We start from the raw sequence: 26,914 nt of genomic DNA on the forward strand, positions 1-26,914 counted from the left end.
GATTTCCTGCTCTGTGAAGACCCTCATCTCTGACCACTGAACCCCAGCAAGATTCTCCACAATCACACAGACACCAGATTGCAGTCAGTCTCTCTGTCTTTCCCTAGGGGCCTTAATACGTTTGCATGGAAGAGCAGAGTTCCTCCTTTGCCAGGGTGGCTTGTATGAGCCTGAAGGAGAAGTGATGGTGCCTCCCACTCACATGACTCTTCCCACGCTTTTCTTTAGTTTCTGTGACCAAATGGAATAGCTGATTTCCACCTGGCTCAGGGAGATCAGTTAGGATGTTATAGTTCAGGCAGAGATGACGATAAGGTGAATTACAACCATGCTGATAGGGTTGACTTAGCTAAATAATGGTGATGAGCTGAGAGGACTGGATGTGGGGAGTAAGAGAGAAGAATCCTGGAGGCTGTGACTGTGCTCATCCTGGCAAACATTTCCTTCTTCCTTTGTAAAACAGAACCCTAATTTTCAGTTGGATATATTGTTGCCCAATGAAGAGATTGCATTTTCAAGTCTTTTTGTAGCTAGATGTGACCTATCACTAAATTCCGCCTAGTGAGATGAAAGTGGAAGTGCTGTGTGGAACTTCTAGAAAGTGTTATTAAAAGGATTGAGCCCTGCTTTCCCTCTTTCCTACTGGCTGTTATGGGCATGCGATAGCAGGCACTCAAGCAGCCATCTTGCACCTTGAAGGGGAGGGCACATGTTGAGACTGGCATGTCATCAAGAGGGAAAGGGCCTGGCGCTGTGAACTGGAATACACTGGCCTGACTACAGCTGGGCGTCTTTTTTTGTGAGAATACAATTACTTTCTGTCTTGTGTAAGCTGATGGCTTTGTCTGATTGATTGTTTTTGCTCACGTTGTATGTGGTTGAACTTAATCCTGACTAATGAAAGCAGGGTGACAGAAGAGGCCCAGGTTTCGATCCTGGATGACTGAACAAGGAGTGATGCATTTGGTAAAGAACAAACAGGTTAGGGACTTCTGAAGGTAGACAGTCCTATAAAACAGTTAGGCACTAACATGAATAAATCTCTGCGATTAAATTATGTTTTAAAACATGAAAACAGTCAAGCTGTGTTTGAATCTTTTTTTTCTTTTGCTTTTTTAGACAGGAACATTGATCTCATACGTTAATCATGTTAGGAATTTGATGACTTAGTCTTACATCATAGTGGAGTTCTGAAGTATTAAGGCTCTGTCTGCCTCATTTTCCTGTTAATGGAGGTGCAGGTCTTAATCACATTCTTGAATTAGAAAGAGACTTTTAGGTATCCTCAAAAGATTAATTGAAATAAAACATGGAAGAATGCATGATCTGTTGGAACTATTTATGAAGTGCTATTTTTCTCTTTGGATTAGGTCTTTACCCTCAGTCACTAACTGTTAAAGAACCTTTATCACATGTTTGACATTTCATGTCAAAATTGTTGTTGAGCACACCTAGGGAAAATTAAATTCAATTCACATTTTTGGCTTTATTATCACAAAACTTTGAAATGACAGTAATTTGGGAGTGTAGATTTTTCACTTTGCTTTTTTATCCTTCAAGCTGTTCACAGAATTTTTAGGATGCAAGTATATTTTTAATCTATTTTCTCCCTCTGACTTTTCTCTCTCAGGACAAAGATGATGGATTTGTGGTGGTAGTTTTAAGCTTGAAGCCATCAGGGAAGCATTTAAAATGTCTTTAGGCAAGCTTATCTTCCCTGTCTTCTTGTCTGGTAGTTAGTGTTGAAAGCTGAGTGTCTCTTTGCCTTTCTCTTCTCTGTGTGCTGGCAAACAAGTTGGAATTTAAATAACCTGTGGAATCCTTCAAGGCAATGACTGTATGTGGGAAAAGGAAACTTTCAGGCAGATTCTGAGCTAGAACTGATGTAATGCATCCCAGAGAAGCAGTGGTCGGAACTCAGGTAGCTTTGAGCAGGTAACATAATAGCAGAGGATACTTACCAGAAACAAGCAGGTATAAAAGAAGAAAAAAAATGGAAACAGTAAGACCATTGATAACAAAATGCAGTAGGGAGTAGGATTTAGGGCCTCTCTGGAAGTCTTTAGAGGGTCAAAGGCTCTAAAAGCCGAGACTGCTTCATTTTTCTTTTGATCTAACAGTCATTAATGTTCAGGTCACTATCAACATTGAAAGTCACCTATATTATATCAATTTTTTTTTTATACCTGTTTTATAGCATAGGGCAGTGTCATACAAAAGGCCGCCTTCTCCCAAACTGTGCATTTCATTGAAAACAAAGGCAGGCATACTTGGAACTGAATTGACAGCTTTGTGGCTGTAAAGATAAATATAGCATTTTTCAGGTAGTGAATTCATGAATAATCAATGAACCAGCAAAGGACAAAAGTGACATATGGCGGCCTGGTGTGGATTCAGTGTGATTGTCACATTCCCCTCCCCACCTTTTGCCCTTCTCTAATTTATTGAAAGAAACAAAGCCAGCCTCACTAGCCAGAACACAGTACCTCTGGAAAAATCCATGTAGACAAAGTGTTAACAGGGGAGTTTATTCATTAAATGTCTCCTCTGCTGTTTGGTTGTTTTAATAGTCCAGCTCAAGTTGTCTGTGTCAATTGAAATTTTATGCAAAATGAAAATTTGACTTGACTTCTTTAAAGTTAAACTGGTAAAGCAGTTTTTTTTTTTTTTTTAAATTACTGCTACACCAGTATTTCCAAATAAGTAACACTTAACCAGTTATGCTAATTTTGCCAGAATGTTTCTCTGTAAATAAACCACGAGTGCATTGTAGCTGACTGTGTTTTCATGCCTTCACCTAGTGTGTAAACCATGAGAGAGGGAAGGCATTCTTGGTTTTTCCCTTTGCATCAACCAACACTTTATTGAAGACAATGATTTTATTATTTTTAACAAAAAACCCCCCACCAGATTTAATGAAATTCCTTGGTAACACCAAGGTTTTTCAGAATAGTATTCTGAGGGACTGTTAATGGGGAGGTATTTGTCCACAACCCAAATAATAACTGTACCACTTTAGAACATCATTCTTCCTCTGTGGCTAATGAAGGGTGGGTTTTTAGTCCAGTGAGTCAGTTTGTACCTTTTGTTTGCTTGGCTTTGTGCCAGGGATCTGATCCTGAAAGATTTAACATTGGAGAGTCTCTAAATAGCCTGATTCTCCAGTCTCTCAGTTGTGCTTTAGTTTATCTAAAACCCTTGAAATTGGCAGTGGAATCAGTGGTAAGCTTTGATTATATCACATATATATGCAATAAAGTGATATAAAAAATTACTTGTTTTGAATGGCTCCTCTAACTCCTCTACACCCTAAAAAAGGTTCTGGAAACTTGCTCTTAGACTTATAGATTCCCATCTGAATATGAACTATTTGTTGATTTATTTGTAAATAATGTGGACCTTGTGGCAGTTTTAAATGCGACCTCAGAAGTCAAGGTCTGATTTGGGTTAAGTCTGTAATATTTGACCTCAGATGACCAGATGATGGTGCACAGACCAAAAGTCAAGTCTATGAGAGTAGGATATCCATGGGACATCCCTTGCCATCTTTCAGAAACAGTTAAATTGATTTTTATGATGGAATTGGCCACCACTGGGAACTGTCATGGTGGAGAGATTATAAGAGACTCTTCGTTTTTCTTGGTGGTGTAGAGAATCCTCTGTTTTCACTGATGGATTCCAGAGGGGGGATGAACATGAAGGGAATATAGCCTAAAGAAGCCTCTTCAGAGCTCACCCTCCCCTTGGTCCCTTTGCCCATTCCAGATTCCAAATGGCATTGCATGCTACACAAAAACTTTTGGACTAGGTCAAGAGCTTGGTTGTTAAGCACTATATAGAGTGCCACTTTTTGAGCTCGCAGTTGGGTATGGTAGTTAAGAACATGCACTGTGGATCTCTGCAATACAGTGGTGGTATGTTGTATTTCCCAAAGATGGCTGCACTTCCAGCCCCCTGCTCTTTATAGGCTGTGACCTTGACACTCCTCTGTTGAGAGGAGGGGTCTCTATCCTCTCCTCTTGAATCTGCACAGGCTTGTGATTTGCCTATGACTAATGGAATGTGGCATAAGTGCTGAGCGATGTCTGAGGCTAGGTTGGAAAAGGCAATTTAGCCGCCACCTTGTTTTCGGGGACACTTGCACTTGGATCTCTGTGCTGCCATGCAAGATGTCCTGCTATGCTGAAGCTTCCATGCAGTAAAGAAAGCCCAGGACACAAGAGGGGCCATATGTAGGTGCTCTAGTTGACAGCTGCAGATGAGATTCGAGATGACAGTAGCATCAACAGTCATACACGCAAGTGAAAATTTCCCCGGATTACTCCCACCCCCAGCCATTGAGACATCCCTAGTTGTTGAGTCTTCTTAGTTGTAGCCTCAGACATTGTACGTTACCTTTGTGCCCTGTCCAAATTCTTGGCCTACAGATTTCGTGTATGATAAAATCGTTTTTCAAGCCACTACATTTGTTGTAATTTGTGATGTAGCAGTAGTAACTGGAATGAAAAGCTGGGCAAATTATTTGACTTTTGTGTCCCTTTTGTTTCCTATCTTGAAACTGCTGATGGTAATAATAGCATTCCTTCAGAGAAATGAGTTAATTATGTAAAGCATTTAGTAAAGTACCTGGCACACAGTAAGGGTTCATTAAATGTTAGCTGTTAATTAAGGGAAATCCATTAGACACTAAGTGTTTGGGGGAGCATTGTCAAATAAGAAGTAGTGAGCTCAGCTTGACTTTATTAATGAAATGTTCATCGTGATATGTAAAAAGGAAAAAGAATGAAGCTTTTCCCGAATTTGAATTTTTTCCCCACATTTGAGGGGATGAGGCTCTGGTAATTGTTCTCAGGAATATCAGCAGGTATGGTCAGGACATGTCCTCACAATAACCCTAGCTTTCCCTACTCGCCTATTGAGAGCTATCGGCTGTGAATTAAATTAAGTGCTGTTTATATCATTGCCTTTGAGCACCTTCTGGAATAACAAATTCTGTGTGTTTACTGGGTAGAGTGATTAGAGTAGAACTTTAAAAAATCATCCTAAAATGATTATTTTCAGACTTTTAAGTGATATGGAGAAGAAATCAGTGTCTACATCACCACGTATAAAATCATTGTCATAGGTCTTTAAAAATGTATACGGTCGGTATAAGTCTTGATCTTCATCTTCCTGTTGTGAAAGAATTCTAGTTATTTCACTCTTTCTGTATTAGTCAATACCTGTCACCATATTTTAGTTGACTATATGTTCAAACACAGAGATTAAAGTATCAGTTTTTTTGTTTTAAAAAATGTACTTATTTAAAAATGTTGACTTTAGGCTAGCTATGTGTGATATGCTTTCTTCCACCTTCCCGTTAAGCTACTCAGATAGTCCCATAACAGCACCAAAGAGTTAAGTAGCAATCAACCGTTTCTTAGTTTTAGAGGCATTTCCACTAACTACTTACTACACTGAGGTTGGAGTAGACTGAGAAAGCCTTAGTGCTGTATTTATGCTTTGACTTCTAACACAGGAGAATAAAATTAGATGAGGAGGAGAAGTTAGAAAGAGGCTTTGATCTATTCCCATTGTTCACTCATACTTCCAAGATGAAGGTTACCATGAATGACTGTTGGAAGCCTGTTTCCTTCATGTTTTGTATGTCATGACATATTACAAGCCAGTTAACTTGACTAGAGATTCCTCTATCTCCCCCCGCTCTCAACTCCTCCAAACTACCTTCAGCACCATTCTTTGTGCATCCATTCATAGACTAACATTTCCAATATGTAGCATGGAAGAGAATGAAAGGAAACTTAGGCCCTTGCTTTCCAGGGATGCGATGCAGCTGTAGAAGTGGCGTTAAGAGGAAACCGCAAGAGTTGTGCTCTTAGGGTTTTAGATTAGCATTTATTTTTTTTTGTTAAAAGACAAACTGCAGCATGTTCCTGATGTTATAGTAACAAAATTCTCATAATATGAGAGAATCATAGAAGATCCTAGATCAGTCCAGCATAGTTAGTTGTACTGTCTGCCGAGTATTATAAATGGAGCCGTGGCCTGTGTACATCAGCCTGTACACACAAAGCCTGACCAAATTCAAGATGTGAGCAAAATTTCACCATCCAATGGATAGTGGCGGGAATCAAGGGTGATCCGTATACTCTGCCATTTAAACATTGTACATTTTCTTTTAGCAAAGATAATAATCTTTATGGAAATTATGAAAGAAATCTGTAGCGTAGAAGAAGGGAACCATTACCCAAAGATGATGAGGGAAGGCTTAAGAATCATTCTGTATGATTTATTATGGTATACAGAAGATATTTGTGGAAATGTAAGATTTTATTCTTAGCAAGAGAGCAAAAAATATGACCTCTATGAAAGCAAAACAAAAAGTCATGAGAAAAAATCAGAATGAGATTTTAAGAGGAGCTGAAATGATTTTAAGAGGAGCTAAAAATAAAACAAACAAAAAACCTGAAAATGCAATAGCGGGATAAAAATCTGCAATGGCAATTGTAAAGAGCAGAGCTGATACTGTGGGAAATGGAATCAATCCTATATTGAGTATTTGAGATTGTCCAGAATAAGGAGAAAATGACGACAGGGAAGTGAAGTGACGAGGGTAAAGACGACAGATACTGAGGACAGAGAGAGGAGAATAAGGTATTTCTAAGGGAGAGATCGAAATAAATGTAACAAAAGCGAAAAATAAAAGTAGAAGAAAACTTTCTTGAGGTAACAAGGTTCTGAATCTGCAGGTCCAAAGTGTAGGCTTCATTGTGTTCTGGGTAAAATTAATGAAAATAAATCCCCACCTGCCTGAATTCTGGTAACACTTATAATTTTTAAAGAAAAGAATTCATAGATTAAAAAATAAATAGGTTACTCTAATGGTACAGTGGTCAGTCTTACTTCACTGCAGATTTCTTTTTATTTATCCTGTAATGGATTCATTGGGCTTCTTAAAGCTGTGATTTGGTGATTTCATTAGTTCTGGAAAAATCTTAGCCATTTTCTCACCTGCCATTCTCTTGTTCTTCAATTTCTTCAGTTTCTTTTGAAACTCCAATTAAATATATATTGGACTTTCTCATATATTCTTCACATTTCTTACCCTCTGTCATGCATTCATCATCTTTTTGTCTCTCTGTCCTGAATTCTGTATGGTTGCTTCCAGTGATGTGCTGTTAAACTGGTTCTCCAGGGGGGAAAAAAGCCCTGATTTGTAGCAGTTGTTGATTTCCATAGTGTAAATATTCGCAAGGGCAGTTTCAGGCAACCAACATGACTTCACTGAGGCGGAGTTAGAAGGAGCTGCATATAATTGGCTTTCACAGGCTGGTTCAGGCCAGCTCTAGCATACCTCTAGGCTTTTCTCCTGTCTTCCCATTTACTAAATATCTTTTAAGTTGCATCTAATCTGCTTTTAAACCTCTCTATTCAGTTCTTAATTGGGGTTATTTTATTTTTAATTCTTGACTTTCTTTTTTTTTTTTTCCTTTTTCAAACTGTGTCACTGTGTATAGTTTTCACTTCTCTGCTAAAAACTCCAACTTGTCTTTTGTTTATCCTATCACAGAAAACACAATTATTTTTTTGTCTGCATCTGATATTTCCAATTTCTGCAGTTATTTCCTGACCCCTTTTTCCTGTCTGTTGTTTCTGCTTATTCTTATTCCTGTTTAGTTTCCTGTGTATTCCATTATCCTTGACTGAGCCCTCGATAACTACATTTGAAAAATAATTTAAGACTATTTTTAGGCCCACAGGGTAGGTACTTAGAAAATTTGCATTTGCTTCTGACAGACACTTCGGGAGTATTCTAATCCGGGATGGGTTATAAACCAAGTTTAAAGTTTGAGAAAAGCAGTTTGATCCTAGGTTATAATCTCCTTCAGATTTCAGATTCTCATTTAAGGATGTAGCCCTTTGGGATTCCAGCTTATTGTGGGGAGGGTCTTAGGTGAGATGGCCCTCAGTTTTATTTCTGTATCTGTCACCCTGAGAATCAATCAAAACAAAGGTTCTAATTTTCCAAGATCAGCGAGGACCCTTTAGAAGAAATGTGGCTTCAGAATTTGCTTTCCATGCTGAATTTTCATTCCCATCTCACTTTTTGAAAAATTGTGGTAAAATATACATAACATAAAATTTACCATTTTAACTATTTTTAAGTGTGTAGTTCAGTGGCATTAAGTATATTCACATTGTTGTGCAAACAACACCATTCTCCATCTCCAGAACTTTTTCATCATCCCAAACTGAAACCATACTCATTAAACAATATCCTCCTTACCCCACTCACCCCAGCCCTTGGTAACTGCTATTCTACTTGGTGTGAATTTGACTATTCTAGGTACCTCATATTAGTAGAATCATGTAATATTTGTCTTTTTGTGTCTGGCTTATTTCACTTAGCATAATGTCTTCAAGGTTCATGTTATAACATGTATCAGAATTTCACTCCTTTTTAAGGCTGAATAGTATTCCAGTGTGTGTGTGTGTGTGTGTGTGTGTGTGTGTGTGTGTGTGTATATACATACACCACATTTTGATTAGCAGTTCATCCATTGATTGGAAGCTTTAGTTGTTTCCACTTTTGGCTATTGTTTATCATGCTGCTCTGAACATGGGTGTACAAATATCTGAGTCCTTGCTTTCATTTCTTTTGGGTATATACCCAGGAGTGGAATTGCTGGATCATATAGTAATTCTATTTTTAATTTTTTGAGGAATCAGTAATACTATTTTCCACAGCAGCTGCACCATTTTACATTTCCACCAGCAATCACAAGGGTTCCAGTTTCTCCACATCTTTTTTTTTTTTTTAATAACCATTTTAATGGGTGTGAAGTGGTATCTCATTGTGATTTTGATTTGCATTTCCCCAATGATTAGTGATGTTGAGCATCCTTTCATGTGCTAATTGACTGGTTGTATATCTTCTCTGGAGAAATGTCTATTCAAGTCCTTAGCCCATTTTTGAATTTGCCCAGTTTTTGTTTAGTATTAGTAGTTATTTGTTTCCAGATATGAATTCCTTATCAGATATATGATTTGTAAATATTTTCTCCAATTCCGTGGGTTGCCTTTTTATTCTGTTGATAGTGTCCTTTTATGCACAAAAGTTTAAAATTTTGATGTAGTCCAGTTTATCTGTTTTTTTTTTCTTTTGTTGCCTGTGTTTTTAGTGTCATATCCAAGAAATCATTGCCAAATTCAGTGTCATGGAGCTTTCTCCCTATGTTTTTGAAGAGTTTTATAGTGTTAGCTCTTGCATTTAAGTCTTTGATCCACTGTGAGTTAGTTTTTGTATATGGTGTAAGGTAAATGTCCACCTTCATTTTTTTTTCTTTGCATGTAAATATTTAGTTTTCCCAGCACCATTTGTTGAAATCCCCTCTTAGTTTTGACTTGATAAATTCTTACTGTCTTACTATTTTTCAGTACTTTCGAAAGATGTTTCTCAGTGCTTTTGAAAGATGTTTTTAAGTACTTTTACAGATTATTGTTTCCAACAGGATGTATAAAACATATTTCACCATTTTATTGGAAATAGGAAAATTCATTGATGTTTTAAATCAATTTGAGTGAGAATACAAGTGATACCCTAAATCCTATAAAACATGTGGAGGGATATAGCCCCTATCCTTAGCTTTTAAATGCTGTTTGGTTGCAGTTTTGCACTTTTCATGGGAAAAAGGTACAGCTTATCAGCATATGTATTTTTTAATAACCAAATAATTCATTAGTCTAAATCTCATCTTCTTAGGTTATAAATCTTACTTAGAATTGAATTACTAGTGAGAGAAACAAAGATGTAATTTTCTACCAAGAATATGGGAATCATGAAAGCATTCCCATCTCCTTTTAGTGGTTATAAGTTTTTCCCCCAATCACGAGTAAGGATTAGAGCCTAGATTTTAATTTGTCACCTATTTAATCATATTTAATTGGGTGGATGGAGGGGCAACCTCCCTATTTAAAAAATTTTAGTAACAAAGTAAATGTTAATCATACTTCTTCAGATGATACACTGCTAATATTTCATTTTATTTCTTATAGAAATTTCTTCTTTGTTCATGAATAGGCAAGTACAGGATTCCCAAAAGAGAGAGCTAGAAGCAGTCAGTATTCATAGATAGTAATTTTCAGAGATCTGTTGAGGGGTCTTAATATTAAAGGAATCAGCAAAGCAGTGCATTAATGATTTTAGTTGGATGTTTATTAACATTTGGCTTTGTTTAAATTCATTATAGGATTCTTTGATAAGATTTTTCATGTAAATCTTCTTGAACTATGTACCAATAGTACTTTTTTCTCTCTCAAAGTATAACCTGACTTTCCCTGTAATTATTTTACTTTTACAATACGAATTAGGATGGATTTACACTTAATCTTACAATAGTTTTCTACTTGCCTCCTTGAGCAGGAGAGAAAGAGATGGTGTTACAATATAGTGAATGTACTTACTTATTCTGTAGCCTGGCAGGGTATTTGTGCTTGTAGATGTCATGTATTATGTGTGTTGGGGAAGAAAAAAACATGAAGGGCTATTCTTGTATAGAGGGTATCTATGAAAAATGCAGAGTGTAGTATTTGTTGAAAAATAAACTTGGCTAATGACCTTTAACTTTTAAAATTACCTTCAACCAAGACATTTTATCAGTTTATCAACAGTTTTCACATACCTAACACCTGTGCCCTGGTTCAGCTATGCAGAGAGCACAGTTTGGGCTGGAATGAGAGTGGTCATGGGAAGTCTGCCCTTACAAGTCCTGAAGATAAGCCCTGATACTGAGTTGGGCATATTTATTCCCTCAGTGACTAGCTCAATAAAGCCTATTCATTAAGGAAATCTTGTCCTTGACTCAGGTCCACTTGTCACAAATCATACTGTCCAATTTTAGGATTACGTCAGGCTGAAATCATGGACAAAGCATGTTGCTAGGTTCATTCTTTCATAACACAAGGAGTGGCTTATTATCAAATTGCCCACAGCAATTTGATCATCAGCAGTTTTACATGTTTAGGGTGATTACTCCAACACTTCCTTAAAGCTATTGAGATTTATAAAGGCCTTTAACTTTTGGAACAAGAAAAAAATAGTCTTTGATGTATATTAAATGCTTCCCACTTGCCACACATTGTATTGTATTGAATCCAACACAAGTAACATACAGTTTCTCCTTGCAGGTAAACAGAGTCTTCTTAGGAAGGTACAATACATAAAAGAGAAGAAAAGTTCACACTGAGCTGAATTTTAAGAATAGTTTTGATTTTTATCAGAGACCATCTTAGTCATTGAAGATTTCTAATCCATAAAACAGAAGTGGCAGAACTATTTGGGTGGGGGAAGACGAAGACATTTAAAAATTCTATTTAAGAAGCCATTATTGATCCTCTTTTTTATTTCAGAAACTCTCCCGGTCAGTCAGTCACAAAGATCTGATTATACTTCCAAGATACTCAAAGTATAGGAGGATAAGGGCAACTCAAAACTATTAACACATTGCTTTTATGGTATAATCTCCATTATTCTTCATAACAGTACTCTTTGGGCTTTACAGCTGGGGTAACAAAGGCCCAGAGAGATTAAACAAGAACGGAGTGGGTATTTAGCCCCACTCCTGTGTTTCTGCAGTGTCTTCGTGAGATGCCAACAGAGTGAGAATTAGATAAGCTGTGTAGAGTGGCACAAGGGCCTGTGTGGGACCTTTAAAATATATCCTGTATTGGTCCTTGAGTCACATTGCTAGGATAAAATGTCGAAGCAAAACCATTTAGTAGTTTGATAAGACTGAAGGCGTGAGATATTTACTTTTCTTTATTATCTCGACAGATATTTGTTAAGTGCATAATACGAGTCAGACATTGTATTCATTGACTGTTCTATTTGGTTCTGCTGTCACTCTTAGTAATTTAAACATGCTTAATGCAGAAGATTTATAAGTACAATTAAGCATGAAGATCCAGAAAAAAGTAATTTACTCTGCCTCTCATTTTCCAGAAGGAGTCATTGTGAACCTTTTGGTTTATTTCCTCAAGTTATTTTTTATCCATAAAAAATAAGTCCTATTTTATTGAGACCATGCAGCATATACATGATTGAATTCTATTATACTTTTATGTAAGTACTTTCCCCTCACAATAAAAATAGTTAATATTTCTTGAGTATTTACTGTATTTTTGGCACAGAGCTAATACATAATTATTTTATATTTTAAAAATGTTTTTTATATTTTAAAAATATGTACTATTCAATACATGCAAAAGAATCTATGTGTCACATGTAAGTTACGGGTTTTTGTGAACTGATCACCCAGTGTAAGAACACATGAGAACCAACACTATTGAAGAATGGCAAAATATGCCACTTTGGCGTAAGGATTATTTTGGGCTAAAGGCACTTGAAAAAAGGTGCAAGAAGGGTGCTCTGACTACCCCGCCCCCGCCCTGCCCCCGCCCCATTCTTCCTGAAAGCAGGAGATAAAACTCGAAAATGAAAGATGCTCTGCCTACCATACCAGGAGGAAGCACTCTTATCACCAGAGCCGGGAGTTGAGACTGAGTATTCTGTGCAAACAAACCTTGTAAAAATAACTCCTGTCTGTCTCTGGTCTTTTCCACAGTTGCCTCTCCTTGTTCACCTAATATATAAGCACTTAGGTTTTGCCAGTTCTTTGGGTCTTCATTTTCTTGTGGACGCTTACATGTACATGAAAAAATAAAATGTGTATGCTTTTCTCCTTTTAATCTGTCTGAAGTCAATTTAATTCTCAGGCCCAGCTGGAGACCCTAATAGGGTAGAGGTCAAGTTTTATAAAACTCCACTACCATTCTACCCTGTAACCTCCCCATCAGAAATACTGCTATCTTCAGTTTTGTTTGTCATTTCTTTGCCTTTTTAAAATGTTTTAAAAATCACAAATTTATGTATCCCTAAGTAATATATAGTATAGTTTTGCTTATTTTTGAGGTTTTACAAAAAAGTTACCATGTATTCTTGTTTTTTGTTTGTGTCTACATGTTGTTGCCTTTAATGGTAGGTCATTCATTTTTATTATTGTCTAATATTCCTTTCTGCTAATACATCATCATATGTTTATTTATTTGCCTTTCTGTGAGCATCCGAATTGTTTCCAGATTTTTGCTATTTTGAGCAATGCTGCTATTATTGGGTTTTAGGATACGTGAATGCTGAATTTTACATGATATCCAAAATTGTGATTCAAAGTGGTTGTACCAGTTTACATTCCATCAGCAGTATATGAGTGTTGCCAATGATCTCCATCCTTGCTAACACTTTCCATTTTCCTGCTTCTTAATTTTTGCCATTCTGATGGATATACAGTGCTATTCTATGGTCTTAATTTACATTTCCCTGAAAAGTAATGAGACTAAATACTTTTTCATATGTTTACTGCCATAAGTCTTCTGTGAAATGCCTGTTTATATTTCTTGCTCATTTTTTCTTTTGGGTTGTTTGTTCTTTTTTTTATTGGTTTGTAGGGTTTACTTATATGTTCTGGATACTTTTCTTGGGTGGTTAGGGTTTAAGAGTTATTTTCTCCCGGTTTAAACTTGTGTACGTTTCGTTTGAATGCCTGTTTTCAGCTCCTTTGGGTACACACCTAGCAGTGTAGTTGCTGGGTCGTATGGTAACTGTATGTTTAACATTTGGAGGAGCTGCCAAACTATTTTCCACAGCAGCTTCACCTTTTTATACTTCCACTAGCAGCGTGTAAGGGTTTCAATTTCTCTACACCCTTACCAACATTTGTCATTATCTGTCTTGTTTCCTTTGAAGTGTATTTGACATACAGCATTCTGTAAACTTAAGGTGTGCAACATACTGATTTGATACATTTATATATTAATAATATGAGTGCCATTGTAGCAATGTTTAGCACCTTTGTCACATCACATAATTATCATTTCTTTAGGTGGTTGGATAATTAAGATCTACTCTCTTAGCAAGTTTGGTCAATATTGTCTATATTTACTATACTGTGCATTAGATATCTAGGGCTTATTTGCTACTGTTGCAAGTTTGTGCCCTTAAGCAAGGTAGTCTGTCCTGTTCTGTAACCCCCAATCCCCTGGTAACCACCAGTTTACTCTCTGTTGTTTAGAGTTTGGCTTTTTTAGATTCCACATATAAGTGATGTCATACAGTATTTGTCTGATTTGTCTTGTTCTGTCTGGTTTATCTCACTTAGCATAATGTCCTCAAGGTCTGTCCATGTTGTCACAAATGGCAGGGTGTCCTTTCTCGTGGCTGAATAATATTCCATTGTGTGTTTATGGTATATATACATATGTACATACATACCATATCTTCTTTATCCATTCATCTGTTGACAAGCATTTAGGTTGTTTTCCTATCTTGGCTATAGTGAATAATAATACTGCAATAAACATGGGAGTGCATATATCTCGTCAATAACCTGTTTTCATTTCTTTGGGTATATGCCCAGAAGTGGAGTTGCTGGATCTTATGGTAATTCTATTTTTAATTTTTTGAGGAAATTCCATATTGTTTTCTGCAGCGGCTAAACCAATTTACATTCTCACCAGCAGTGTACAAGGGTTCCCTTTTCTTCACATCCTCACCAACACTTGTTATCTCTTGTCTTCTTGATGATAGCAGTTCTAACAGGTGTGAGATGATATCTCATTGTGGTTTTGATTTGCATTTCTCCGATTATTAGTAATGTTGAGCATCTTTTTATGTACCTGTTGGCCATTTGCATGTCTTCTTTGGAAAAATGTTCTGTTTGGTTCCTCTGCCCATTTTTTAATTGGATTTAAAAAATTGAATTGTATGAGTTCTTTATATATTTTGGCTACTAACCCCTTATCTGAAATATGGCTTGCAAAAGGTTTCTCCCATTCTGTAGGTTGCTTTTTCATTTTGTTGATTGTTTCTTCTGCTGTGCAGAAGCTTTTAAGTTTGATGTAGTCCCACTTGCTGATTTTTGGCTTTGTTGTTTGTGCTTTTGGTATCGTATCTAAAAAATCATTAGCAGGACTCATGTTGAGGAGCTTCTTCCCTGTGTTTTCTTCTAGGAGTTTTGTGGTATCAGGTCTTATGTTAAAGTCTTTGATCCATTTCGAGTTAGTTTTTTGTGAATGGTGTAAGATAGGGGTCCACTTTCCATTTTTTGTTCTGCATGTGTTTATCCAGTTTCCCAACACCATTTGTTGAAGAGACTATGCTTTCCCCATTGGGTGTATTGGCTCCCTTATTGAATATCAGTTGATTGTATTTGTGGGGGCTTAATTCTGGGCTCTCTGTCCTGTTCCACTGGCCTATGTGTCTACTTTTATGCCAAACGATACTGTTTTAATTACTGTTGATTAGCAGTATAGTTTGAAATCAGGAAGTGTGATACCTCTGGTTTTGTTCTTCTTTCTCAGGATTACTTTGGCTATTTGAGGTCTTTTGTGCTTCCCTACAAATTTTAGGATTGTTTGTTCTATTTCTGTGAAGAATGTCATTGGGATTTTGATAGGGAGTGTGTTGAATATATAGATGGCCCTGGGTAGTATGGATATTTCACAATATTAAGTCTTCCTATTTATAAACATGGAATACCTTTCCATTTATTTGTTTCTTCTTTGATTTATTTCAACAAGGTGTTGTAGCTTTGTTTCCTTGGTTAAACATCCCTAGGTACTTTATTATTTGTGATGGTATTGTGAATAGAATAATTTTCTTTATTTCTTTTCAGATGTTTGATTATTTGTAACTACAGTTGATTCTATGTGTTGATTTTTATACCCTTCAATTTTACTGAATTTGTTGATTAGTTCCAGCAGTTTTAGACTTGAGCTTTGGGATTTTCTACATAAAAAATTATATCATCTGCAAATAATGACAATTTTACTTCTTCCTTTCTGATATGGATGCCTTTTATTTCTTTTTCTTGCCTAATTGCTCTGGCTGGGTCTCTCAGTACCATGTGGAATAAGACTGATAATAGCTGGCATCCTTGTCTTATTCCTGATTTTAGAGGAAACACTTTCAGGTTTTCACTGTTGAGTATGATGTTAGCTGTGGGTCTGTTATGTATGGCCTTTATTATGTTGAAGTTATGTTCCTTCTACACCCAATCTGCTGAGGGTTTTTATCATGAAAGGGTGTCATGTTTTGTCAAATGCTTTTTCTGCATCTGTTGAGATGATCCTATGATTATCTATTAATGTGATGTATTACATTTATTGATTTGTGAATGGTGAACCATCCTTGCATCCCAGGAATAAATCCCAGTTAGTCATGGTATATAATCTTTTTAAAATGTGTTCTTAAATTTAGTTTGCTAATATTTTGTTAAGAATTTTTACATCTCTATTGATCAGGGATATTGGTCTTTAGTTTTCTTTTTTTGTAGTGTCACTATCAGACTTTGGAATCAGGGTGATGCTGGCCTGGTAGAATGAGTTTCGATATTTTCCATCCTCTTAAACTTCTTGGAAGAACTTGAGAAAGAGTGGCATTAATTTTTCTTTAGATATTTGATAGAATTTGCCAGTGAAACGGTCTGGTCCTGGGGTTTTCTGTGTTGGGAGGTTTTTGATTACTCCTGGGTAATCTCTTTACTCATGTGTCTGTTCAGTTTTTTTCTTTCTTCCTGATTCATTCTTGGTAGATGTGTGTTTCTAGGAACTTCTATTTCTTCTAGGTTACCTAATTTTTTGGCATATAATTGTTCATAGTAATCTTTATGATCCTCTGTATTTCTGTAATATCAGTGTAATGTTTCCTCTTTCATTTCTAATTTTATTTAGAGTCTTCTTGCTCTCTCTTTTTTTTGTAGTCTTAGCTAAAGGTTTGTCAGTTTTGTTTATCTTTTCAAGAAACCACCTCATAATTTTGTTGAACCTTTCAACTTTTTTCCTAGTCTCAGTTTCTTTAATGTCTTTTCTGATCTTTGCTCTTTTCTCCCTTCTGCTAACATTGAACTTAGTTTGTTCTTTTTGTAATTCCCCGAAATATAAAGTTAGGTTGTTTATTTGAGATCTTTTTTTTAAATATAGGTGTTTATTGTTATCTTCCTCTCTTGCTCTCTTCCTTTGTCAATTGATTATTTTCCATGGTGGTATGCTTTTGCTCCCTTTCTTAAGAAGAGAAAAAAATATTTTGTGTATGTATGTAGGTTTTTGCTTTGTGATTTCCACAAGGCTTTCATAATACATCTTATAGATATAACAGTCTACTTTAAAGTTACTGCAATATAATTTCAATCACATGCCAAAAAACTCTACCCTTTTACTCCCCCTACATTTTATAGGGTTTTTTTGCTCACAATTTATATCTTATCATGTCGTATATCCATTAACAAATTGTTGTAGCTGTAGTACTTCTGTCCTTTAACCTTTATACTAGAGTTAAGTGATTAACATACCACTATGTTGGAGTTTTCTGAATTTGACTACTTAACTTTACTAGTGTGTTTCATATTTTCATATGTTTTCATGTTACTATTTAGTGTACTTACTTTTTAGCTTGAAGATCTTCTTTTAACATTTTTGGTAAGGCAGGTCTAGTGATGATGAACTCCCTCAGCCTTTTTTTTTTTTTTTTTTTTTGGTCTGGGAACCTTTTTCTCTCTCCTTCATTTCTTAAGGACCACTTTGCTAGATAAAGGATTCTTGGTTGGCATTGTTTTCTTTCAGCACTTTGAATATATCATCCTGCTCTCTCCCAGCCTGTAAGGTTTCTGCTTAGAAGGCCACTGATAGTGTGAGGAGGGTTCCCTTGTAAGTGACAAGCTTCTTTTCTCTTGCTGCTCTCGAGGGTCTCTGTCTCTTAATTTTGAAAGTTATATTATAATGTATCCTGGAGAAGTTATCTTTGGATTGAATTGTTCAGAGATCTATGAGCTTCAACAACTTAGATGTCCAAATCTCTCCCCATTTGGGGCAGTTCTCCGCCACTATTTCTTTAAACAAGCTTTCTGCCCTTTCTCTGTCTCTTCTTCTGGGACTCCTATAGTGCATTGTTTATTTCTTCTAATGGTGTCCTATGAGTTCTGTAGGCTTTCTTCATTCCTTTTCATTCTTTTTTCTTTTTGTTTCTCTGATTGGATAGTTTCAAATGACCTGTCTTTGAGTTCATTGATTCTTTTTTCTGTTTGATCTAGTCTGCTGTTGAAGCTCTCTATTGAATTCTTCAGTTCAGTGATTGTATTCTTCAGCTCCACAACTTGTTTGGTACTTTCTTATGTTCTCTGTCTTTTTGTTATACTTCTCATTTTGTTCTTGTATTTTCCTGATTTCATTAAATTGTTTATCTGTGTTCTCTTGTAGCTCTCTGACCATCTTTATAACAGTTTTTTGAATTCTTTGTCAGGCAATTCATCTATCTCTGTTTTGGGAGGAGGTCAGTTACTGGAATTTTACTGTGATTTTTTTGTGGTGTCATTTTTCCTTGTTTCTTTCTGGTTGCTGTAGGTATCTGTGTATTTGAAGAAGCAGTCACTTCTAGACTTTATGGACTGACTTCACTAAGGAGAGACCTTCACCTGCAGGTGGGGGCCTACTGGACTGCGCTGCAAACCTGGGTCTAGTGGTGCAGGGTGCCAAGTGTATGGGCGTGTGGCACCTACAGGCCCCATGGGTGCATGGTATCTTGTCAGTTCAAGCAGCAGGAATCCACTACACTGACAACTGTGTGATCCTTGGTGAGAGCCAGAGGCAGTCCACAGTGTCTGCAAGGGCTCTTGAGGTCCTCAGCAGTGTCTGTAGGTCCAGCGGCTACGTACCAGGACAGGCAGTGGTGGTGGCCAGAGTTGGTGCCACGTGCTTGGCTGCGAGGCCTGCTGCAGGTGCCTGTGTGGGCAGGATTGCCTGCAGATACATGTGGCAAGGTCAGAGGTTCGGTAGCACGGTCAGGGGCCAACTCTAGGAGACCTGGCTGTTGGAGTTGACTTGTGAGCCTGTGGGAGCTAGCCACGGGGCATGCATGGTTTTGGAGCCGGTATCTGGAATCAAGGCTGGCGAGCATAGAGGTGTGGCCGCCGGGACTGTCTTGGGCACACGTGAGGTGCAGGTCAGTGACAGGAGTTGGGGCCTGCTCTGGGTGCCTGAGCAGCTCCGGGGACCTGGGCTGTCACCATACGCTTGTGTGGCTTCAGGGGCTTGCCGCAGGCATGTGCATGGCGTTGGAGGCCTGTGATGGGAGTTGGCGCCAGTGGCCTGCAGGGGCTGGCTGCCAGCATGTGCAGCTGTGCAGAGCAGTGACAGGAGTCAGAGTCTTATGTGGGCCTTAGCTGTTGGTGTGCACACGTGTGGCTGCAAGGGCCATAGGGGCAGGCACATCGGTGGGGGTCCGCTGCAGGGGCCTAGGCTGGCGTCTTGCTTGCACGCAGCTGCAGCAGCCTGAGTTGGCTGCTGGTGAGGATCCTGGGCTCAAGCTGGAAGTCGGGGGAAGGAATGGGGACTCCAGCCCTGTTGTCAAAGTGAAAACCTGTGGGTGAAAATCTCAGCAGTGAAATCTGCAGGGGGTCTACAGCAGGCTGTGCTGCCTTTTGGTTTCTTCAGCTGTGAAAGCTACTGGGGTCCTCTGTGGAGCAGTCTGCTGGGGTGCGCAGTGAGGTCCTCAGTGATGAGGGCTGCCAGTTCTGCAGTGTCCACCAGGCCTGTTGCTGGTGAAAGCTGCTGGGATCCTGTGCAGAGCAGGCCGCTGGGAGCTGTGTTACTCCTGCCACATGGCTGATACTGGTAGCCCCGGCCCTTCTTCCTGTTCCGAGCGCTCTCCATACGTGTCAGCTTTGCTTGCCTCTGGTGGGGTGAAACTGCAGCAGGTCCTGTGTGCAATGCCCTGAAAGGCTGGGGAAGCTAGTCACTCACCTGCTTTCCTTTTCCTGGCAAGGAGAACTCTCTCGCATGGGGGAGTTCCCTCTTGGCACTGAGCAGTGCTGGCCTGGGGGATGGGCTGGTGAAGGCAGAGTCAAACTTTCTTCTTACCTTTTTTGTGCAGTTTTCCTCAGGCTTTTTCATCCACTGTGTTGCGGGTGCTTCTTCTTAAGTGGATTCCTGAGCTCTCCAGGAGCGATTTTCATTCACGGATAGCTGTCTGATTGTTCTTTGTTGGGAGATGGAGGCGGGGGTCTCTTACTCTGCCTTATTGGTGATGACATTCTGTGTTTTTTACCCACACACCCCCCCCACCTTTGGGGAGGAAAAATATTTTATGTACAGAGAATTATTCAGTGTGCAGTATTTGGGATCCAGACTTCTCTTGCCCAATATGGTGTTTCTAAGGTTTATTCTCACTTGTTCATTTTCATTGCTGTACTGTGTGTCATTGTGTGAACATACAACAGTTGTTTTGTTCTCCATTCCATCATTGAGGATATTCTTATTTGGGGCCTATTATAAATAACATGGCTAGGAACATCTTCTGTGTGCTTTTTGATGTATGTACGTATGTATGTTTTTCTATATATTTTGGAGTGGGGTTTCTGGGTTATTGGGTATGTATGTGTACACTTTAATAGATATTGTCAAACAGTAGTTTATGGTGCTTTTACTAACCTATACTCCAGCAGCAGTATATGAGAGTTCTCGTTTCTTTGTGGAGATGCATGTAAAGCTCTCACATGTTTAGTAATTATGTGGTAGCTGTTTTTGTTTTTATGACGATGACTCCCAGGTACTTTACTTAGGCACCTGGATTGGTTCTATCCACCGCAGTAGGGAATGCAGGAAGGGGAGAGCTGGCACGGCGGAGGGGAAGGTAGGGGAAGGAGCTCACTTGGGGATATGTGTAAGTGTTTAATAGAGGTTTAGTTTAAGCACAGAAGGGATGCCTGGCCTAGATATAGAGATTTGGGAATCATCTTAGCAGACCCAAATTCAAGTCATTGAATAAGATCTTAGGTGAAGATTGGGATGGGGACGGAAGTTGGGGGTCAAGTGGGGACATAATGTGTATTAGTTTGCTATGGCTGTCACGACAAAATACAACAGACCGGGTGGCTTAAACAACAGAAATGTATTTCCTCACAATTCTAGAGGTGTCATCAATTTTGGTTTCTTCTGAGGCCTGTCTCCTTTGCTTGAAGATGGCCATCTTCTCCCTTTGTCTTCACGTGGTCCTTTCTCTGTTTGCCCACATGTCTCTGTGCAAATTTCCTCTTATAAGGACACCAGTCATAATTGGATTAGGGCCTACCCTAAAGACCTCACTGTAACTTAATTACCTCTTTAAAGACCTTATTTTCAAATACAGTTACATTCTGAGATACTGGGTATTAGGGCTTCAACATATGAATTTTGTGGTGGGTGGAGGGGGAGGCAGTTCAGCCCGTAACACAGAATAAGGGGGAATATAAGACAGGTAGAGGACTACAGATTGCAGTAAGGAGCTTAAGAGGACTGGCCAGAGAGGTAAAAGGAAAATAGGTAGAGAGTTGAGTCAAACAAAAGGAGGGGTTTCAGGGATAGTAGAGTCAACCACAAGCCTCGCAGATTCTAAATCTAATCACTGATACCGAATTGTTTTACTTTTCTAAATTCTTTTTCTAAAATGGAGGCTTTCAGTAGAAATGCTGAAGTAAATGTTTAATAGGGTTTGCCTTACTCATACTCACTTGCAAAATAGTTACGAATCAGAGTCTATTATATGAAGTTTTGGATGCCAGAAAATACTGAATATCTTCTTGCTGTGTTTTCACATCTTTAAGAGAATGGCCTTGAAACGTATTTTGTTCAAACAGATGAGACATCATGAGATTTAGAAATCCTAGTTTACTATTTAAAGCTTATTCTACAAGACTGTTTTATCATTTCTAAATTCTAACTGCACTGTAGTCTTGAATGCTCAAAATATTTGTGAGGAGGTTTAAGGATAATGATAAATTCTGTGAAATCACTCTGCTACGTGCCTTGTCCTTCATCCTTGTTATTGTGCTTCATATCGGACATCTGTTCACTTCTTTGCGTCTCCACTGCTACCAGCTAGTCCAACTGCCATCAGCTTTGGTGTGGACTACCACAGAAGACTTCTAACTGGACTTCCTGCTTCCTTCTTGCCCTTTCTTAGAGAAACCAAAAAAAACCCCCAAAACAAAAAACCAAGCCAGAGCATGTCATCCCCTGATTGAAATCTTCAGCAGTTTCTCATTATACCTGGAATTAAATTCAAACTCAACACCATACCCTATAAAGATCTGTGTGGTGAAGACGCTGCCCGCCCTCATTTACCACACTAGCCTGCTTTCTGCTGCTTGAACAGACCAAGCCCGTGGCTGCTTTAGGGCCTTAGCCTGGTTTACTTGCCCTTCCCTGGGTTTTCAGATTACTCCTTCAGTCTCAACTCAGATCTTGGCAGAGAGGCGTTCCCTCACCCCACAGCTAAAACTGCTCTTTCCCCCTTTCACTTCCTAGCATGTCACATGTATGTAGGTAGGTGAGTAGGTTAGTTTCGTACGCAACTGCAAAATCGTCCCCCCGAGTGGATGTGCACTCCCACCGGCAGTGGTTGCTCCACATCCAGCGTTTAGTGCTGTCAGTGTTTTGGATTTTAGCAGTTCTAATAGGTGCCTAATGGTATCTCATTGTTGTTTTAATTTGTAATTTCCTAGTAACATTTGACATTGAGTATCTTGTCATATGCTTATGTCATCTTTATGTCTTTGTTGAACTGTCTGTTCAGATTTTTTGCCCATTTTTAATTAGGTGATTCATTTTCTTATTGTGTTCTTATTGAGTTTCATGAGTTCTTTGTATATTTTGGATAAAAGTCCTTTATCAGATACGTCTTTTGCAAATATTTTCTCCTAGTCTGTGGCTTGTCTTCTCATTCTCTGGACACTATTTTTTCCAAAGTATTTATCACTAACTAAAACAGTCTTATTGTTTATTGTTTGTCTCCACCCACTACAGTGTAAAATCCATGAACAACTGTCTTGTTCTCTGCTGTATTTCCAGTGCACAACATGGTGCCTGGTATTTTGGATGCAGTTGACAAATATTTGTTGACTGAATGGATAACAACTGTTAATGTTTTTAGTTTGTTTTAGTCTTACTGAAAATGGCATTAAGCTGATTTAAGTTCTCCCATCTTACTTAAAACTCTGTCAAAATTTTACCATTTTAATCTTCAAAATTAAGGATAACAGCCACTTGTAGTAGTATGAGATGAATTTCCACAGTGGTTCAGATTAATTGGTTTAAGATACATAATTACTGATCTACACTTGCTTTACCCTCTCAAGAGTTGTACAGATTTATTCTCCAGGAAGTAGTCACAGGATTGGGTGGTGAGAACAGGAGAATGTTTACAAAGCCTTAGGGGACGAATGCTGCCTGTTAGACACTGGAAAATCTCACTGTGTTCAAATAGGTATACACGCATACACACGTACACACGTACACACGTACACACACACACATGCTGAATCTTGCAAGGTTAAAAAAAATTATTCAAATTCCCTGTTCTTGATTGCTTTTTGTTGATTGGATTTGTAAAAGATGGAAAATGATATGTTGGTCTCCTACTCTGGTTGTTTCCAATTTTTTAAAAAATATTTTTTCTTTAGTTGTTTATGGCTGTATATTTTAGTGTTATGTTGTTTGCCATTAATTTTTATAACTATTATATTTTTGTCTATTTTTATCCCAACTAATGCTTTTTGCCTTGAATTCTACTCTTTGAATATTTCCACTCTGCTTTGTTCTTGTATGAATATGCCAAGTCTTCCATTTTTAAGCCTTTCATTGCTTTTTAAATTTTTGCTCTTAGAAGTGACGTATATTTGAAGGAGTTGTTTTTTTAAAAAATCCTTTTAGAAAAGCTTTTAATTAATTAATTAATTAATTAATGTCTTTCTGCGTTGGGTCTTTGTTGCTGCACGCGGGCTATCTCTAATTGTGGTGAGCAGGGGCTACCCTTTGTTGCGGTGCGCAGGCTTCTCGTTGCAGTGGCTTCTCTTGTTGCGGAGCACAGGCTCTAGGCGCATGGGCTTCAGTAGTTGTGGGATGCGGGCTTTAGAGCACAGGCTCAGTAGTTGTGGCACATGGGCTTAGTTGCTCCGCAGCATGTGGGGTCTTCCCAGACCAGGGCTTGAACCCGTGTTCCCTGCATTGGCAGGCAGATTCTTAACCACTGGGCCACCAGGTGAGTCCCTAGAAAAGCTTTTAAAAGATGTTTTGGTTTTCTATTGCTGCATAACAAACCATCTCAAAACTTAGTGGCTTTAAACTTAGAACCATTTTGTTAAGTCTCATGATGTATGGTTGAAACAGCTGGATGGTTCTTCTGTTCCATGGTTATTCTGCTGGTACTGTAGTCATCTGGTGGCTCACTTAGACTGGAATGTCCATGAAGGATGGCTGGGCTCAAGTGGGATCTTGGAACCGTGGGGCATGTGTGTCTGTCTGTCTACTGTCTATCTGTCTATCATCTAGTCTCAGTCCTCTCCCTTACCAAGTGGCCTCTTCACTTACTCTTTTTATGTGATCTCTGTAGCAGGGCAGGGTAACCACACTTCTTAGATGACAGCTTGGAACTCCCAAGAGTGCTAGTGGAAGGCCAGGCCTCCTTCAAGCTGAGGCATGGAACTGCCACAGCATCAGTTTGGCCTCATTCTGTTGGCTGAAATGAGTCCTAGTGCCAGCCCAGGTTCATGTGAGGGGGTGTAAACACCAGGAGGTGTGGTTCACTGAGGGACAAATTGGGAACCTACCTACCACAATATGAGAGTCTAAATCCTTCACGTTTATTATTTTAATTGATGTGATATTGTTCCTATGGCTAAGGCTTTCATTTCCTGTAGTGAATTTGCATCATGCTTTTAATTCTATTAATTTCTCTATCAACATCAAGGAAAATAATAGTACTTTTACCCCAGTTTCGACGAATGAGGCCTTCAGCATGATTTTACTTATATTTTATATTTATTATGTGGAATTTTAGGCCATATTATAAATTTATTTCTTTTAAAAAGTTTTAGATGTTTTCATTCATTTTGTAACTGTATAAACAATAATTATTTAGATCTAATTAATTTAATTGGTCTCAGTGCGTGCTGTCAGTCATAATATACCATTATTTCTAGGGAGTTTGGATTTATCTTTTGATGAAATGTCGTATATCTTAACTAATGTTTCAGGAAGGCTATGTAGATTATATAATACCTGAGTTCTTTCCAAATTTATAATGCCTTCCTCTGTCTTCACACAGTTTGATTGGTTATAGAGTTGTTGTTTTGGTTTTTTTTGGGGGGTGGGGAGGGGGCTTGAGGGATCTTAGTTCCCCGACCGGGGATCGAACCCCGGTCCCTGGCAGTGAAAGCACCAACTCCTAACCACTGGACCGCCAGGGAGTTCCTGGTTACAGTGTTTTTGGATCACATTCTGTGCTTCTCAGGAATTTATTGTTATTATTCCGTTGTCTTTGGGAATTCATTGTCCTTTATGGGTATACCTTTTTAGGGCACTGGATTCTTCTCTTTTTTTTTTTTTTTCATGTAATGTAAAGTTTTTGCCAGTGAGGGATGGTGAATGGATCTGGAACATGGTGTGTGTGCAGTTTTGTCTTTTTTCAACTTTGTCAAGTTTTCTTCTAGTATAATTTTGTTTTGTCTCTTCTTCCATTTAACAGCAATTACAATGATCAGGTTTGCTAGATCTTAATTCTATAAAATTGGCATTTGTCATTTTCTCTATTTTTGCTCTTTCATTCCACATAATGGGAAAACTTCTTGAATGTAACTTCCTCATTAAGAATTCAGCTTTTCTGCCATGTTAATTCTGCTGTTTTTCTCCAATGCTAATGTCAGGTCTGCTGTTGCATTTTCAAGTTTCCTTGAAATCTCCTTATCTGAGTTTTTCCCATTTCCTTCTTAGCATGATGTCTCTTTATTCCTGTTGTACTTGGTTCTTGCAGGCAGTGTCTTTCAATAACTAATTATGTGTCTAGATCAATGCTCTTTTCCATATTATTTTATTTCTTGGAGTGAATTGTTGCCACTGCCAGTCCTGTGTCTACTTACTGTGGGGTTGTACTGATTAGGATTGTAGTCTCGGAATGGATATAGAAAAAGAACTTCCGGATGGGGTAGGGCGAGTGGCTGTCAGGGCTCACCCACTCTGCGGCTGGCTGCCTGTTTCCTCATTGCTACAAACCCAGGAACTTTGGGCTGGGGTGGAGAGAGGCGAAGGGCTGCTGCACCCTCTTCCCATGCACTTCCTGGCAGCTGTGCTCTTACCCTTCAGAGGCGGGGCTGCAGTTGGCCACTGGAGTGTGTCTCTGTCTTCATTCACACTGTAATTAGTGGAAATTTCTCCCAGATTTGAGTAAATTGTTATTTTTCAAAGTAGGCTCTACTTTCTGTCTTTTCTTGTGTGTGTCTTTGTAGGTGTTTTTTTGTTTTTTACAATTAACTGCCTTTATTTTAAACTATATTTTTAAAATTTTATTTATTTTTTATACAGCAGGTTCTTATTAGTTATCTGTTTTATACGTATTAGTGTATATATGTCAATCCCAGTCTCCCAGTTCATCCCACCACCATCACCTGCCCTCAACATTCTTAACTCAGCTTAACCAAGGGGGAAAGTTGACTCGTGCCAGGGTGCTTGCCTGTGATTATCCTGAATTCAGAATAGAGATTATCCCTCTAGAAGCCTTCGGTTATTCTAAGACTTCAGAGCCAAAACTGGTAAGCTGGCACTAATGTTTTTATGCTTAATTTTTTAAATGCTTACCTTCTTAGTCTTTTAATTTGGGGGAAGGGGCTTCAACAACAGAAATTTATTTTCTCACAGTTCTGGAGACTGGGAGTTGGCGACCAGGCTGTCGGCAGGTTGGTTTCTTCTGAGGCCTCTCTCCTGGGCTTGCAGGTGGTCTCCTTCTTCCCATGGTTTTCTCTGTGCACCTGCATCCCTGGCGTCTCTTCCTCTTCATGTG

The 26,914-nt window shown here is 38.5% G+C and overlaps 1 protein-coding gene across 1 annotated transcript in view; it reads left to right on the forward strand.

Moving 5' to 3' along the window:
- Positions 1–26,914, forward strand: part of COA1 (cytochrome c oxidase assembly factor 1) — a 240,344-nt gene that overhangs the window by 196,727 nt on the left and 16,703 nt on the right. The window lies entirely within an intron of this gene.

This window comes from Balaenoptera borealis, assembly GCF_965194805.1.
Source record: "Balaenoptera borealis genome assembly, chromosome: 7".
NCBI classification, from domain to species: Eukaryota; Metazoa; Chordata; class Mammalia; order Artiodactyla; family Balaenopteridae; genus Balaenoptera; species Balaenoptera borealis.